Here is a 19,103-nt window from a genome sequence, read left to right on the forward strand (position 1 = left end):
AGAAAAAGGGATTTACTAACAACATCTGGACTCCTGTGGTTTGGCGCGGTATTTAAACCTGCTTTCTATTGCCTTTTGAATGGTCTGCTTATTGTAGAGCAAAGAAAAGGCTCCATGTGTAGCATTTGCATTAGTGGTTAGTAACTACTTTTTTGGGAAACTCAAGAGCAAACAACTATGAAGAGTTTGTGGAAAATCTCCTCAAAACATAAGGATCTTTGCGGTAACATGTCTTTAATAGTGATGGGCAGACCCGGACTGTAAAAGTCCAGATCCATACAGTTTCAAAAGAAACCGAGCACTGATCCCAGGCCCGGAGTTCTCAGGGAATTCCAGGTAACAATCTGGATCCGGCAAATGGGTAATAAAAAAATAAATTAATGAAAAATAAAGAAAAAAAGGGGAAATCAGACACGCAATATGTACTGAGTCTCCCGAGCTGCTGTAATGCTACTTCCGGGGCTGCTCATACTACTTCCGGCGTCGCTCATTATCTTTTATACATATTCACTGCTTCCCCCACCCACTGGCAGCCCCGACGTCTCTGATTGGTTGCAGTCAGATAGCATCCCCACCCTGTGTGACAGCAAGTTTGACTGCTTTTAATCAAAGGCGCTGTCTGCATGTCTATATTGGTGTAAAAATAAATAAAACAATTGGCGTAGAGTCGCCCCATATTATGATACTTAGCACAGATAAAGCATATGGCTACAGGCTGCTGCCCCAAGCCATGTGCTTATTTTGGCTGTGTATAAAATAAGAAGGACCACCAGCAGCTTTTTTTAAATATTATTTAAATAAATAATTTAAAAAGCTGTCTTATGGTCCCACCAAATTTTGATACCCAGCCATGATAAAGCCGACATCTGGGGTCATCATAGTATCATAGTTTTTAAGGTTGAAGGGAGACTCAAAGGCGGGTTTTGCACGTTGCGACATCGCAAGCCGATGCTGCGATGTCGCACGCGATAGTCCCCGCCCCGTCGCAGGTACGATATCTTGTGATAGCTGGCGTAGCGAACATTATCGCTACGCCAGCTTCACATGCACTCACCTGCCCTGCGACCGTCGCTCTGGCCGGCGACCCGCCTCCTTCCTAAGGGGGCGGGTCGTGCGGCGTCATAGCGACGTCACATGGCAGGCAGCCAATAGCGGCGGAGGGGCAGAGATGAGCAGGATGTAAACATCCCGCCCACCTCCTTCCTTCTCATTGCAGCCGGGAGGCAGGTAGGAGATGTTCCTCGCTCCTGCGGCTTCATACACAGCGATGTGTGCTGCCGCAGGAATGAGGAACTACATCGTACTTGTCTCTGCACCGGCATTATGGAAATGTCGGAGAATACACCGATGATACGATAACGACGCTTTTACATAGTTACATAGTTACTTAGGTTGAAAAAAGACCTAGGTCCATCTAGTTCAACCTTCCTCCACCAGTTCTACATTTAGTCACTAAGTCATTTATAACCAACAATGTTTTGTGTACTGAGGAAATCATCCAGCCCTTTTTTAAAAGCTGTTATAGTATCTGCCATTACTACCTTTTGTGGTAGTGTATTCCACAGTCTGACCGCTCTAACTGTAAAGAACCCTTTCCTATTTAGGTGTCGGAATCGCTTTTCTTCCACTCGCAGTGAGTGCCCCCTGGTCCTTAGTACTGTCTTTGGAAGAAATAAGTCATGTGCCAGTCCTTTATATTGACCACACATGTATTTATACATATAAATGAGATCTCCTCTGAGACGTCTTTTTTCTAAGCTAAACATATCTAACTTTTCCAACCTGTCATCATATGGAAGGCCTTCCATTCCTTGTAATAGTCTAGTTGCCCGCCTTTGAACTGACTCTAACTTCTGAATGTCCTTTTTAAAATGTGGAGCCCAAAACTGGATCCCGTTTTCCAGATGTGGCCTTACAAGTGATTTATAGAGGGGTAACAATACGTTGGGATCACGGGATCTAATCTCTCTTTTTATACACCCTAAAATCTTGTTTGCTTTAGCAGCTGCTGCTTGACATTGAGTGCTGCTGCTCAGCTTATTTGTAATGAGAATACCCAAGTCCTTCTCCTGTTCTGTAGTCCCGAGTTTACTTCCATTTAATGTATACGCAGCTATAGGATTACTCCGTCCTAGGTGCATTACTTTACATTTATCAACATTAAATCTCATTTGCCAAGTATCTGCCCATTCTGACATCTTATCCAGATCTTTTTGTAATATTGTACTATCCATTTTGCGCTCGTTAATCGTATCATCTAGGATTTACACACTACGATGTCGAAAGTGACGCCGGATGTGCATCACTTTCGATTTGACCCCACTGACATTGCACGTGCAATATTGCAACGTGCAAAGCCGCCCAAAGTCCATCTAGTTCAACCCGTAGTCTACCATGTTGATCCAGAGGAAGGCAAAAAAAACCCCAATGTGGCAAACAAGCTCCAATAGGGAAAAAAATTCCTTCCTGACTCCACATACGGCAATCAGACTAGTTCCCTGGATCAATACCCTGTCATAAAATCTAATATACATAACTGGTAATATTACATTTTTCAAGAAAGGCGTCCAGGCTCTGCTTAAATGTTAGTAGGGAATCACTCATTACAACATCATGCGGCAGAGAGTTCCATAGTCTCACTGCTCGTACAGTAAAGAATCCTCGTCTGTGATTATGATTAAACCTTCTTTCCTCAAGATGTAGCGGATGCCCCCGTGTTCCAGTCGCAGGCCTAGGTGTAAAAAGATCTTTGGAAAGGTCTCTGTACTGTCCCCTAATATATTTATACATTGTGATTAGATCCCCCCTAAGCCTTCGTTTTTCCAAACTAAATAACCCCAAGTTTAATAACCTGTCTTGGTATTGCAGCCCACCCATTCCTCTAATAATCTTGGTCGCTCTTCTCTGCACCCTCTCCAGTTCAGCTATGTCCTTCTTATATATCGGTGACCAGAATTGTACACAGTATTCTAAGTGCGGTCGCACTAGTGACTTGTACAGAGGTAGAACTATATTTTTTTCATGAACACTTATACCTCTTTTAATACATCCCATTATTTTATTAGCCCTGGCAGCAGTTGCCTGACACTGTCCACTAAAGTTTACCATCCACGTCTGTTTTACCCAGTGTTCTACAATTAAGTACATAATTATAAATTTTATTTCCTCTACCCAAGTGCATGACTTTACATTTATCTACATTAAACTTCAATTGCCACTTCTCAGCCCAATCCTCCAATTTACATAAATCTCCCTGTAATATAAAATTATCCTCCTCTGTATTGATTACCCTGCAGAGTTTAGTATCATCTGCAAATATTGAAATTCTACTTTGCATGCCCCCAACAAGGTCATTAATAAATATGTTGAAAAGAAGCGGCCCAATACTGACCCCTGTGGTACCCCACTATGAACTGAGACCCAGTCCGAGTACGTACCATTAATAACCACCCTTTGTTTCCTATCACTGAGCCAGCTTTTAACCCAGTTACACATATTTTCCCCTATCCATTATTCTCATTTTATGTACCAACCTTTTCTGTGGCACCGTATCAAAAGCTTTTGAAAAGTCCATATACACAACATCCACTGCATTTCCCTGGTCCAGGCTTGAACTTACCTCTTCATAGAAGCTGATCAAATTAGTTTGACAGGATTGATCCCTCATAAACCCATGTTGATACTCTGTCATAAGGTTATTTTTCTTGAGATACTCCAGTATAGCATCTCTCAAGAAACCCTCAAGGATTTTACCAACCGTAGAGGTTAAACTTACCGGCCTATAATTTCCCGGCTCAGTTTTTGTCCCCTTTTTGAATATTGGTACCACATTTGCTATGCGCCAGTCCTGCGGTATCGACCCTGTTATTAAGGAATCTGAGAAGATTAAAAATAATGGTCTATCTATCACAGAACTCAATTCCTGTAGTACTCTGGGGTGTATGCCATCCGGGCCCGGAGATTTGTCAACCTTAGTGATTTCGAGGCGGCGGCGTACTTCCTGCTGGGTTAAACAGGTAATACTCAAGGGTGAATTTATGGTATCACTGGTCATGTCATCTGCCATGGAATTTTCTTGTATATAAACCAAAGAAAAAAAGTCATTCAGCAGGTTGGCTTTACCCTCATCCCCTTCCACCATTTCACCAAGACTATTTTTAAGGGGGCCAACACTATCGCTTTTCAGTTTTTTACTGTTTATGTAGTTAAAGAATATTTTAGGATTATTTTTACTTTCTCTCGCAATAAGTCTCTCTGTCTCAAACTTAGCTAACTTAATTTGCTTTTTACATATTTTATTTAATTTTCTATAATTATATAATGCCTCATCACTACCTACCCTCTTTAATTCTTTTAAGGCTTTCTGTTTTTCTTTTATTGCTTCCCTTACAGCTCTATTTAGCCATAGGGGTTTCCTCCTATTTCTAGCATGTTTGTTCCCTTAGAGTATATTTTCAGGATTCTCATAAAAGTCTCCCATTTGCTTTGTGTACTTTTATTACTTAGTACATCATCCCAGTTTATTGCACTAAGATCATCTCTCAACCATTTAAAATTTGTTTTCCTGAAGTTTAGTGTCCTTGTAGCCCCTCCACTATACATCTTACTAAAGAATACATGAAAACTTATCTAGTATTCTCAGGGTCTAGTATTCTCAGGGTCTAGTATCCTCAGGTTAGGGAGACCCATGCTTATTGCCCCCCAGCCTAAAAATAGCAGCCTGCAGGGAGGGTGCTATTACCAGAGATGCTGAGACTACCAGTGGGAGGGCGAAGCAGTGCATATGCATGAAGCATAATGAGCGGCCCTGGAAGTAGCATTACAGCTGCGCAGAGACTGGTAAGTTTAAAGTGCTTGTTCCAATCCCCCTATCCCTTCTACAATAATTTTTAAGCACCTGATTCAGGTCCCCATAAACATACAGTAGGGAAAAAAAGTATTTAGTCAGTCACCAATTGTGCAAGTTCTCCCACATAAAAAGATGAGAGAGGCCTGTAATTGAAATCATAGGTAGACCACAACTATAATATGAGAGACAAATGAGAAAAAAAAAATTGAGAAAATCGCCTTGTCTGATTTAGCAAGATATTTTTTGCAAATTGTTGTGGTAAATAAGTATTTAGTCACCTAAAAACATGCAGGATTTCTGGCTCTCACAGACCTGTAGCTTCTTCTTTAAGAGGCTCATCTGTCCTCCACTTTGTTATCAGTATAAAAGACACCTGTCCACAACCTCAAGCAGTCACACTCCAAACTCCACTATGTGGAAGACCAAAGAGCTGTGGAAGGACACCAGAAACAAAATTGTAGCCCTGCACCAGGCTGTGAAGACTGAATCTGCAATAGGCAAGCAGTTTAGTGTGATGAAATCAACTGTGGGAGCAATAATAAGAAAATGGAATACAATAAGACCACTGATAAGCTCCCTCAATCTGGGGCTCCACACATCACCCCATGGGGTCAAAATGATCAGAAGAACAGCGAGTAAAAATCCCAGAACTACACGGGGGGACCTAGTGAATGACCTGCATAGTGCTGGGACCACCGTAACAAAGGCTACCATCAGTAACACACTGACATGGACTCAGATCCTGCAGTGCCAGACGTGTTCCCCTCTTAAGCCAGTACATGTCCGGGCCCATCTGAAGTTTGCTAGAGAGCATTTGGATTATCCAGAAAAGTATTGGGAGAATGTCATATGGTCTGATGAAACCAAAGTAGAACTGTTTGGTAGAAACACAACTCGTCTTGTTTGGAGGAGACAGAAGGCTGAGTTGCATCCAAAGAACACCACACCTACTGTGAAGAATGGGAGTGGACACATCATGCTTTGGGGCTGTTTCTCTGCAAAGGGACCAGGACGACTGATCTGTGTACTTGAAAGAATGAATGGAGCCATGTATCGTGAGATTTTGATTGCAAACCTCCTTCCATCAGCAAGGGTATTGAAGATGAAAGGTGGCTGGGTCTTTCAGTATGATAATGATCCCAATCACATTGCCAGGGCAATGAAGGAGTGGCTTTGTAAGAAGCATATGTAGGTCCTGGAGTGGCCTAGCCAGTCTCCAGATCTCAACCCTATAGAAAACCTTTGTAAGGAGTTGAAAGTTTGTGTTGCCCAGCAACAGGCTCAAAACATCACTGCTCTAGAGAAGATCTGCATGGAGGAATGCGTCAACATACCACCAACAGTGTTTGCCAACCTTGTGAAGACCTACAGAAAACATTTGACCTCTGTCATCGCCAACAAAGGATATATAACAAAATATTGGGATGAACTTTTGTTATTGACCAAATACATATTTTCCACCATAATTTTCAAAACAAATGTTGCCAAATCAGATAAGGTGATTTTCTGGATTTGTTTTCCCATTTTGTCTTTCATAGTTGTGGGCTATCTATGATGTCAATTACAGGTCTCTCTTATCTTTTTTAGTGAGAGAACTTGCACAATGGTGGCTAACTACTTCTTTTTTTGACCACTGTATATGAGGACGAGCGTCTGGTCGGATATCCGGGATCCTGAACTGTTTTGTTGGTTTTTTTTTTTTTTTTAAAAAACCCAATTGGACCCACCTATCCCTGGTATCTGCGATCCGCCTTCACTATTCCTTAAGGATTATTTTCTTACATTACATCTAGACTTTTCACCACTAAACTACAGGGTAGTGAGCGACAAGCACGGTCAGAGATTTCCCCAACATATTGTGGCTATAGAGAAAGTGGAGTCCATCAATGCTTATAGATTACAGTTGGACAATTGTAAGAGATGATCCCCTGCAAGAGTGCAAGAGACGTGCAAAAAATCGAGTAATCACTGAATGAGGAGCAAATTTTGTTGAGCAATTTCTATAACTGTTTATAATTTGCTATAGTGATTAGACTGGTTTTAGTTATTGGAATTGTTGCTAAGTTGTTGATAAATAAATATAAAAAAAATTGGCATAACAAAATATTCTGCATCTTTATATGTGCAAAAATAGTAATGTTTTAAAGTACTGAAACTTTTATGCATTACTTATATGCAGTAGTAAAAGGAAACTCTTTGATATCGTAGAAACAAGAGCCAACTGAAAACTTTAGTTGTCAGATTTGAATTCAGGAGGTTAAAATCATTAAGAAATGGCTGATTTCATGACTGAACCTTACAGCTTTGAGAATATGTAGAACAGTGATTCATTTGAGTGTTAGGCATGTAATGCTTCAGTCTCCCAGTAGAGCCCACAAAAGTTGAAGCCTTCAGTTTCCCTGTATAGCTGCTGAACCTTGTCCAACCACAATTAGTTGATTGTCATGGGAGTTTTTTTGTTTGTTTTTAAAAAGAGTTTTCTTTGTAAGTTAAATTAGCATTCCCACTAACTTTTTTTTAAAATCAATAAATGTGTGCACATGCATGTACTGAAGTGTGAGTGTGATAATATACTCACCTACTATCGCTGACATCACCACTCTTCAGACTGGCCGAGTCATGCGGAGCGCAGCCTGTCCCGCAAGTCTCATTTACAATGAATGCCTATGGAGTGTCAGAAGTAGGCTCCATAGACTTTCATTATAAAATTGACTTCCGGCTGATGCATAGCGACTAGAAAGAGGCGGCTAGTCAGAATTGTGATGACATCACAGAGAGAAAGAGAACAATGGCGCTGCGTCCCAAAATCAGCAGCATTATGTGAGTATACAGTCATATGAAAAAGTTTAGGCACCCCCTATTAATGTTAACCTTTTTTCTTTATAACAATTTGGGTTTTTCCAACAGCTATTTCAGTTTCATATATCTAATAACTGATGGACTGAGTAATATTTCTGGATTGAAATGAGGTTTATTGTACTAACAGAAAATGTGAAATCCGCATTTAAACAAAACTTGAACGGTGCAATAGTATGGGTACCTCAACATAAAGTGACATTAATATTTTGTAGATCCTCCTTTTGCAAAAATAACAGCCTCTAGTCGCTTCCTGTAGCTTTTAATGAGTTCCTGGATCCTGGATGAAGGTATATTTGACCATTCCTGTTTACAAAACAATTCCAGCTCAGTTAAGTTTGATGGTCGCCGAGCATGGACAGCACGCTTCAAATCATCCCACAGATTTTCAATGATATTCAGATCTGGGGACTGGGATGGCCATTCCAGAACATTGTAATTGTTCCTCTGCATGAATGTCTGAGTAGATTTGGATCAGTGTTTTGGATCATTGTCTTGCTGAAATATCCATCCCCTGCGTAACTTCAACTTCGTCACTGATTCTTGCACATTATTGTCAAGAATCTGCTGATACTGAGTTGAATCCATGCGACCCTCAACTTTAACAAGATTCCTGATGCCGGCATTGGCCACACAGCCCCAAAGCATGATAGAACCTCCACCAAATTTTACTGTTGGTAGAAAGTGCTTTTCTTGGAATGCCGTGTTTTTTTTGCCTCCATGCATAACACCTTTTAGTATGACCAAACAACTCAATCTTTGTTTCATCAGTCCACAGGACCTTCTTCCAAAATGTAACTGGCTTGTCCAAATGTGCTTTTGCATACCTCAGGCGACTCTGTTTGTGGTGTGCTTGCAGAAACGGCTTCTTTCGCATCACTCTCCCATACAGCTTCTCCTTGTGCAACAAGCGTTGTATTGTTGACCGATGCACATTGACACCATCTGCAGCAAGATGAAGCTGCAGGTCTTTGGAGGTGGTCTGTGGATTGTCCTTGACTGGTTTCACCATTCTTCTTCTCTGCCTTTCTGATATTTTTCTTGGCCTGCCACTTCTGGGCTTAACAAGAACTGTACCTGTGTTCTTCCATTTCCTTACTATGTTCCTCACAGTGGAAACTTACAGTTTAAATCCCTGAGACAAATTTTTGTATCCTTCCCCTGAACAACTATGCTGAATAATCTTTGTTTTCAAATCATTTGAGAGTTGTTTTGAGGAGCCCATGATGCCACTATTCATAGGAGATTCAAATAGGAGAACAACTTGCAAGTGGCCACCTTAAATACTTTTTCTCATGATTGGATACACCTGCCTATGAAGTTCAAAGCTCAATGAGGTTAGAAAACTAATTTAGTGCTTTAGTAAGTCAGTAAAAAGTAGTTAGGCGTTTTCAAATCAAGAAATTGATAAGGGTGCCCATACTTTTGTACCAGTCAAATTTTGTTTAAATGCGGATTGCACATTTTCTGTTAGTACAATAAACCTCATTTCAATCCAGAAATATTACTCAGTCCATCAGTTATTAGATATATGAAACAGAAATAGCTGTTGCAAAAACCCAAATTGTTATAAAGAAAAAAGGTTAACATTTATAGGGGTGCCCAAACTTTTCCATATGACTGTATTATCCCACTTACACTATATTAGATGCAGATTTGGCAAATTGTTTTATTGTGCAATTTGTGTTGTTTACATACATTTTTTAGGCTCTCCATAGTGGCTTATTTGGTAAAAAAAAAAAGCATCATACAATGCAAGGCTTGTAAATGTAAATGTACATTGGGAATGTATGTACATTGGGCAAGGCTTGTAAAATGAAATGTACATTGGGCATGTATGTACATTGGGCAAGGCTTTTAAATGGAAATGTACATTGGGCATGTATGTACATTCGGCAAGGCTTGTAAATGGAAATTTACATTGGACATGCATTTTCATAAAATCCCATCCACATTTCTTTATCTGTTAAATGCAGAAGATTTTCTGCGTGCAAAAAAAGGCAGCAGAAAAAAAGCAGCAATTACTTTACTGAAAGCTAATATTGGCCTAACACCATAAAAAATATATACTAGACTGCAAACGTGGTTCTGCTATATCCATATATATTGTGCTGACTGCATGTATTTCTAAATTGCAAACACAAAAATCATTATTTTGACATCTTCCAGCTATTTCAGACTTATCTACCACTATCTAGATCCCACTGAATGAACTCCATAGATAAGAGATGGCTTCTTTGTGTAAAAACAACCGCTATACAGCCCATTCCTTCCATTTTCCGCAGCCTGCATATTAGACTTCACACATAATAACCTCTATTATTGCCATACAGCACAGATCCTGTGTAGTGCACAGAGCATTACTTATGAGGATATTATGACAAAGCAGTACCTCCCTTATCGCTTCTGCACAGCAAAGTGCCTATAAACCCCGACTGGCCTGGATCACCGTTTTAATACATAGTGTAGGGCAGAATTAATGTTTCTGGTAATATGATTTTCTTTTTTCTATATGAGATTCACATTAAATTGTCAGCTGGGCTAGATTAGGAATATGCTGTTTACTAAAGAATGGTCATGCCGTATTACCTTGCACAGAAAGCCTGTTATCCCCTGATTCTGGGTAACCACAATCCACGTGTAAGCCGTAAACTAGATGGCTGATTTCTGATAGCATCATAACACTGCAAAAATCACAGTCATGAGTGTTAGATGTTCACATAGTAATTTGTGTATATTAGTGCATCTCTAAAGCGGGCTTTACACGCTACGATATATCTAACGAGACGTCGGTAGAGTCACGTAAGTGATGCACATCCGGCATCGTTAGTGATATCGTATTGTGTGACAGCTACATGCAACGGTGAACAAGCAGAAATACTCACCTTATCGTTCATCGTTGACACGTTGCTCATTTTCAAAAAATCAAACGTCCGGTTGTTCATTGTTCCCGAGGCAGCACACATCGCTCCGTGTGACACCCCGGGAACGATGAACACAGCTTACCTGCGGTCGCCGGCAATGCGGAAGGAAAGAGGTGGGTGGGTTGTTTACGTCCCACTCATCTCCGCCCCTCCGCTTCTATTGGCTAGCCGCTGTGTGACGTCGCTGTGACGCCGAACGTCCCTCCCCCTTCACAAAGTGGATGTTCGCCACCCACAGCGATGTCGTCCATGAGGTAAGTACGTGTGACGGGGGGTTACAGCATTGTGCGACACGGGCAAGAAATTGCCCGTGCCGCACAAACGATGGGGGCGGGTGCAATCGCAAACGCGATCACACGAGAAATCGACACATGTAAAGCAGCCTTAAGCCAATATATTCTGGATATTCAAGCAAAGCCATTAGCTAACCTGCTTTTTGGTAGTTGACAGAATTTCTTATACAGTAAGCAAAGACAAAAACCTATACAGCTATTTTTTCTTCTACTACCCCAGTGCATGAAAAAATGAATTAATCTTGGAATGGGTGATTATATAGAGTTTCCTGCTGTTCTGTTTCTATGCAGATGCATGTGTTGCCATGGTGACAGACTGCAAACAAACCCTATGTAGTCTGGTCCTACCATTCTACTTCCCTTCAACTGACCCCTACCTTATGCTAAGTACATTTAGTAAGGCCCCTTTCACATTGCATTTTTTCATACATTTAGTGATCTCGTCAGGGCTTATGTCCCGCCCCCACCCCCCTCCCAGCGCAGATTGGGATTAGGGCGTACGAACCAACCAGCCATTGACTATAATGATGCCTCACTCCACAGCTTGTGCCACTTGGTGTAGCCCTCCATTGACTGTAAACTTGAAGAAAATACCGTAAAATCCAAGGCACTGACTTTTATCATTCCAAAAACTTGGCTGAAAAGTAGCGTTTTTTTTTTTGTGTGTATCATGACTATAATGATGGAGACGGAGTTATCATGTGTTTCGGCAATATACATTTATTGGAGGTGGACAGCAAGACATAGTGGACTACGTCTTGCTGTTCATCTGCAAAGCACATGGTGACTCCATCTGCATCATTATAGTCGATGGCCCTGTCAGCACATATGCTAGAATCCCTTTACGCAGGGGATTTGGACCTAAGCCCCAATGAGGACACTGAATGGAGGAAAAAAAACAAGAAGTGAATGTGCCCTTAGTTAGCAAAAATTTGGAGACAGATGGAAGAGAGTATGACTACAAGATCATACTATACAAGGTTTGTTTACAGACTTATTATAGAGACACATACACTAGTGATGAGCGAGTACTAAAAAGCTCGGGTGCTCGAGGCTCGGGCCGAGCATCCCAAGATACTCGTGTACTCGGCCCGAGCACCGAGCCCAATGTTATCCTATGGGAGACCCGAGTATTTTTGTGAAATGACCACCGGCAGCATGTAGAAACCCTAAAAATGTCACAAAAGTCTCAGAAGAGTGCTCAAATGACATGGCAACAGCATGGGGAAGACCCCTTGAAGCATTTATCACTCAAAAGTCACAGCTGTGAACAATTTTGTCCGCGTTTTACGCCATTTTTACGGACTCACCAGAAAACCTTCCAAAATGACACCAAAATGAATTTTCATGGCGGAAATGTTAAGGGCACATACCCAATAGTGAGATAGAGCTGGTGTATGTTACTTTTTGAGATCAATACATGAAAGATTTTACGTAAAACATTGTGTGGCACTCCGATGTCCAAAACGCACGTTTTGTGCTTTTTACTAGCGATGTCGGTCATTTTTTTTTTTCATTCTATCTCCCGTCGGTCGGTCTCGCTCTGTCTGTCTCTCTCTGTCTTGTCTGTCCCCCTCTCACAGTCTGTCGGTCATTCTCCCCCCTCTCTCTTACTTACCGTTCCCCGATCACTGCTGCGGCGCTGCACGGCTGTTCACTAAACTCCGGCGGCTTTTCCTCTTTAGAAAAAGCCGGCCGCTCATTAAACAATCTCGTAATCCCTGTTTTCCTGCTTTTCGGCGCCTATGATTGGTTGCAGTGAGACATGCCCCCCACGCTGAGTGACAGGTGTCTCACTGCACCCAATCACAGCAGCCGGTGGGCGTGTCTATACTGTGCAGTGAAATAAATAATTAAATAATTAAAAAAAACGGCGTGTGGTCCCCCCAATTTTAATACCAGCCAGATAAAGCCATACGGCTGAAGGCTGGTATTCTCAGGATGGGGAGCTCCACGTTATGGGGAGCCCCCCACCCTAACAATATCAGTCAGCAGCCGCCCAGAATTGCCGCATACATTATATGCGACAGATCTGGGACTGTACCCGGCTCTTCCCGTTTTACCCTAGTGCGTTGGCAAATCGGGGTAATAAGGAGTTAATGGCAGCCCATAGCTGCCACTAAATCCTAGATTAATCATGTCAGGCGTCTCCCCGAGATTCCTTCCATGATTAATCTGTAAATTACAGTTAAAAAACACACACACCCGAAAAATCCTTTATTAGAAATAAAAAACACTAACAAAGTCCCTCATCACCAATTTATTAACCCCGACAAACCCTCCTTGTCCGGCGTACTCCACGGTCCTCCAGCGTCGCGTCCAGCTCTGCTACATTGAGGTGACAGGAGCTGCAGAATACACCGCCGCTCCGGTCACCTCCACGCAGCTAATGAGGTGAGTATAGCGATCAGCTGAGCTGTCACTGAAGTTACCTGGATGCAGCGGTGGATGCAGCGGTGGCCGCGGGTAACCTCAGTGACAGCTCAGCTGATCGCGCTACTCACCTCATTAGCTGCGTGGAGGTGACCGGAGCGGCGGTGTATTCTGCAGCTCCTGTCACCTCAATGTAGCAGAGCTGGACGCGACGCTGGAGGACCGTGGAGTACGCCGGACATGGAGGGTTTGTCGGGGTTAATAAATTGGTAATGAGGGACTTTGTTAGTGTTTTTTATTTCTAATAAAGGATTTTTTCAGGTGTGTGTGTTTTTTAACTGTAATTTACAGATTAATCATGGAAGGAATCTCGGGGAGACGCCTGACATGATTAATCTAGGATTTAGTGGCAGCTATGGGCTGCCATTAACTCCTTATTACCCCGATTTGCCAACGCACTAGGGTAAATCGGGAAGAGCCGGGTACAGTCCCAGATCTGTCGCATATAATGTATGCGGCAATTCTGGGCGGCTGCTGACTGATATTGTTAGGGTGGGGGGCTCCCCATAACGTGGAGCTCCCCATCCTGAGAATACCAGCCTTCAGCCGTATGGCTTTATCTGGCTGGTATTAAAATTGGGGGGACCGCACGCCGTTTTTTTTAATTATTTATTTATTTATTTTACTGCACAGTATAGACACGCCCACCGGCTGCTGTGATTGGGTGCAGTGAGACACCTGTCACTCAGCGTGGGGGCGTGTCTCACTGCAACCAATCATAGGCGCCTGTGGGCGGGGATAGCAGGGAATATGAGATGGCTGTGTGCAGAGCACAGCGCGCCCGCCGGTATAAAGGCTCGGTCACGCTGTGCAGGCCGGCCAATCACTGCAATTCCACAACTAACAGGGCTGTGGCATTGCAGTGGTCTGCCAGCCAATCCCTGCATGAGGGCTGGCTCTCAAAAGAGCGCCAACATGCAGGGATGAAGACCACGAGTACAGCACGAGTATTGCAAAATTACTCGGTCCCCGCCGAGTAGCCCGAGTACAGTGATACTCGTGCGAGTACCGAGTAGTAACAAGCATACTCGCTCATCACTAACATACACCTATATAGAAGCTGTAGAAACAAATGATACATTTTTAACCAGGATTAAAGATGAGTGGAAATGTGGAAGTTAGGTTCGGCGGGCCTCACTTTAGGAAAAGTTCGGTTTGGGACCCGGACTTGACCTGATCCCCAATGGAAGTCACTAAGTGAGCAGTTCGGGAATCCACCCACATAAAGCCAGCCATAAACAGATCACTTCCAGGGCCTGGTGGGTAGGGTTTTTCCACTTTTTTTTTGTACACACTACATCCAATCAAGCTATTGTTACACCCAGTGCGAGCCATTCAAACATTGCAAGCGGCTCGCACTGGACCAAGTGTACCGCCCCGTGCTCGGCAGCTAAGCCGCTCGGATCCGGACCTTCAGTGGGTGGCTCGAGGGTCTCCGGACCTGGGGGTCCTGCGGTCACTCCAATCAAAAGGGTATTTGTGGTTTGGGGGACGTAGTTGTACGGCCGAAACCGTGTTAAGTTCGTGACACCACCCACGGGAGGTGGTGAAGGTGGACACCACCGCTGCAGTTACGGGGCACCCAAGGGAGATGTTGCACAGCAAGTTGTTAACCCCTCCATGGGTAGGCATGGTGGCCCCGGGACCCGTTGGGGGTGTTTGGCGGTGCAGGGAGATGGGCGACCGGAGGGCACTGATGTACTCACTATTAGTAAACACATGAGTCTCTGGTAAACCAAGGTGATGGTGGTCGGTGCCCGCAGCTGGCTGCAGTCTGGTCCCCCACCTGGCTGGTGGTCTCTGTTTTTCTCCCGCACCTGTTTGTGATGGTGGACTAACTGCGCTTGCAACTTCAGGAGTCCGCTCCCGGCTTGTGGTTGCCTTAGGAGCCCTTTGCCTGCAGACGCTGGTCCGTGGGATCTCTGAGCCGTGGTGGTGGCTGCTTATCCCACTCGTTGGGCTGTTGCCTTCAGTCGGGACTTTGGGTGGGACAGGACCTCTAGTCCTGGCCGCAATCAGTTAATTAGCTAGCCCCCAGTAGCTTTTGGACCTAGCATCAGGGTCTGAGTACCCCCCTTTGTGCTCCAGTTTCAGAGTCGGTTCCCCGGGTCGATACCAGCGGGCTACAACCCTGTCCCGGTCCAGCTCGGTTCCACTGAGCCGTCTTCCCGGCTCCTGCAGATGGAGACCGCCGTCTGCCTCCTAGCCAGAGGTACCAGGGCTCCTACCCCGGCACCTGCTCAGTTTGGGTTCTAGCCTACGCTGGAGCTGCACACAGCTCCAGCCCACACACCTCTCCATTTGAACTCTCTAACGTATCTCTACTCTTTACTTTCCCGCCTCAGGCTCTCTGAATTCCTTGGTGAGCGTCTTCCAACTGCCTAGTTCCGCCCCCTGGTGTGTCCATCAAGCTCTGAGGGGGGTGACTAGGGTTTAAATGTTTGGCTGTATGTTATCTATGAGGGACAGGTGTAATGCGGGGCCCTATCTGTGACTACCTGACCCGGCCAGGGCGTCACACAAGCACCAAGTGTACCTGAGCACAGCGATGCTCAAAGTGAGTGGTGTTCAGAAATAAAGCACCCGAAATCTGAATCAGAACTTGATTTTTTGCAAAGTCTGTCTTTGGTACGAGCACCGAACCTCAGATTCACTCATCTCTAACCAGTATCTACTGCAAAGTTCCTTGACTTTTCAGTATTAATGCATTCAGAAAAATAAAAGTAAAAAATAATTTGATAGCAAAGAATAGATATAATCTGTTGCTGACAACCACCAGGAAGCAAGCTGTGTGTATAAATCATACCAAATAATACATTTATATCTGATGTACTGTACATATGTAGGGTGTCGTGAGGTGGTAGTCGTGGGCAAGGGATTGACCCCAAATTAACCGACATGATACATAAAGCAGCTGATTCTGGCTGGGTGTGGACTTGTAGTGTAGTGTAGTGTAATGTAGTAATGTAGTGTGGGCCTTTTGCCTGTGCAGGCCGCATGTTGCTGCTGATATCAGCTGGCCAGGACCATATGAAAACTTATTTCCACAAGGAGATCACACGTTAATTTCAAACCACAACACTTTACTCAGCAGTTCATCTTCTTCAACAACTTTATGCAGAAGAAAAAGGGCACATGTCCTCCAGCACATTTCAATAGTACAAGGCATAGTCAGACACATTCTCTGTTCCTGTTGGGTGTTTCACAAACTTTACTTACCTATATTTCAGAAAGTATGCATCCAATCTCACAACTAAAGCCTGCTTTACACGTTGCAATTTCGCATTCGATATCGTATGCGATTTGCAACGCCCCCATCGTATGTGTGGCACGTTCAATTTGTTGAACGTTCCGCACAAACGATTAACCCCCGTCACACATACTTACCCGTCCATACAACCTCGATGTGGGCGGCAAACGTCCACTTCCTGGAGTGGGAGGGACGTTCGGTGTGACATCGATGTCACGCGGCAGCCGGCCAATAGAAGCGGAGGGGCAGATATGAGCGGGACGTAAACATCACGCTCACCTCCTTCCTTCCGCATTGTTGGCGGGAGCCGCGGATGGAGGTAAGCTGTCGTTCAATGTTCCCGTGGTGTCACACACTGCGATGTGTGCTGCCTCGGGAACATTGCACAACCACACGTTCAATCTTTGAGGAATGAACGATATGCAATTGCACGGAATTGCACGGAGGTTTTACATGCTACAATCATACTTACGATGCTGGATGTGCGTCACTTACAACATGACCCCGCCGACACATCGTAAGATTTATTGTAGCATGTAAAGCACCCTTAAGGGTATGTTTAGAATCAGCATCATAGCACCAGTATAGCACTGGCTTTAGTTTATATATGAAAATCCTGGTGGTTTGTCCTCTTTAAGGTCACAAGTATAGAGAAGCAGCTGTCAACTAAAGAGACTGAAGGAGCATAAAGGCCATTTGCTACATAACATTGTAAGGGACTCTTAAAGCTACTTTACACACTGCGATATCGGTCCCGATATCGCTAGTGTGGGTACCCGCCCCCATCTGTTGCGCGACACGGGCAAATCGCTGCCCGTGCCGCACAACAGCCGTCACACATACATACCTGTCCGGCGACGTCGCTGTGACGGGCGAACCGCCTCCTTTCTAAGGGGGCGGTCCGTGCGGCGTCACAGCGACGTCACTGAACCGCCGCCCAATAGCAGCGGAGGGGCGGAACTGAGCGGGACGTAACATCCCGCCCACCTCCTTCCTTCCTCATAGCGGCCGGGAGGCAGGTAAGGGGAGCTTCCTCGTTCCTGCGGCGTCACACGCAGCGATGTGTGCTGCCGCAGGAATGAGGAACAACCTCGTTACTGCTGCAGTAACGAGATTTGAGAATGGACCCCCATGTCGCCGATTAGCGATTTTGCACATTTTTGCAACGATGCAAAATCGCTTATCGGTGTCACACGCAGCGGCATCGCTAATGCGGCCGGATGTGCGTCACGAATTCCGTGACCCCAACGACTCCGCATTAGCGATGTTGCAGCGTGTAAAGCCCGCTTTAGGCTGGACCCACATGAGCGTATGGCATCCAATGCGACAGCATCGGATGCAATATGCTAATGACCCCCGTCTCAGGCTCTGCTGCAAGCGAGAGCCAAGTGTCATGCGACTGTAACCCGATCCTGCAATCAGGTCACAGCTGTGAAGCTGAGGGAAGGTGCTGCGGAGGAGAGTGAGGGGCTAATCTCCCCATCCCCTCCATTGTCAGCCTGTGCGTATATCGCACTGCACTGGGATAACATTTGAGTGCAGTCCGATGTTTCTCTCGTACCCATTCTCTTGAATGGGTGCGAGACATACAGCTCTTGCAGAAAATTGCAGCATGCTGCGACTTTTCTCGCATCCAGAATCTGAATGCGAGAAAAGCTGACCAACTGCTCTCCTCCATTGACTAACATTGGTCAGAGTGCAATGCGAGATTTTCAACACTCGTGTGAGCGTATCCTTAGGCTAAGGTTTGTTACAGCACCCCAAGACATCACAGAAATTGATTTCCCTTTGTATGATATTTCATGTTCCAGCCAATTTACCATACAGCTATATACTTCTAGATGATAATAAACTTGGAACCCTTGCATACATCAGCTATGGAGTCTCTAATTTATAAACAAATATACTGTATATACTGTATGTATATTTTTCTTTACTACAGAACATAATTAAAAGTTAATTCAGATAGCAGGCATAATGGTTAGTGAATACACACGCCACACTCCCGGTCAGGCACACCTAAGTCAGACAAAAACCCTTGTTGCTTTCCTCCAGGGGCTGATGTCCACACCAGCGGGTGGGCCAGGCAGTTGGCCCCGCCCACCGAGGAGTTCACAGTCCTGGAGGCGGGAAAAGCAGGCAGATAGAGTTTGGAAGTGAAAGTGGAAGGAGTGAAGTGGCAGTTAAGCAGACAGAAAGTGGTCCGGGTGTGTGGCCCGGACGGATCAGGAAGGTTGGCAGACGATGGTGACCGTCTGCAGGAGTGGCCTATTGGAGCTTGCCGTAAGGACCGTGGATGGGCGGTGGCCCGGCGGTACCCGACCGGTACGCAAAGAGAAGCCAGCACCATCCGACAGGGGCCTACGGACCCCAGCAAGGCTAGGAGTCGCCGTGAATTTGCCAAATCCGTTAGCGAAGGGAACCTCCTGGGTTTCCCAGCAGCCAAGTACCGACAGAAGGCAACAGTCCAACCGAGAGAGGGAAACACAGTCACCGCC

At 44.6% G+C, this 19,103-nt stretch overlaps 1 long non-coding RNA gene across 1 annotated transcript in view; it reads right to left on the reverse strand.

Moving 5' to 3' along the window:
- LOC142310086 (uncharacterized) overlaps positions 1 to 19,103 on the reverse strand; it is a 338,210-nt gene that overhangs the window by 108,657 nt on the left and 210,450 nt on the right. The gene's annotated exons all lie outside the window — the stretch shown is intronic.

This window comes from Anomaloglossus baeobatrachus, chromosome 5 (genome assembly GCF_048569485.1).
Source record: "Anomaloglossus baeobatrachus isolate aAnoBae1 chromosome 5, aAnoBae1.hap1, whole genome shotgun sequence".
Classification (NCBI taxonomy): domain Eukaryota; kingdom Metazoa; phylum Chordata; class Amphibia; order Anura; family Aromobatidae; genus Anomaloglossus; species Anomaloglossus baeobatrachus.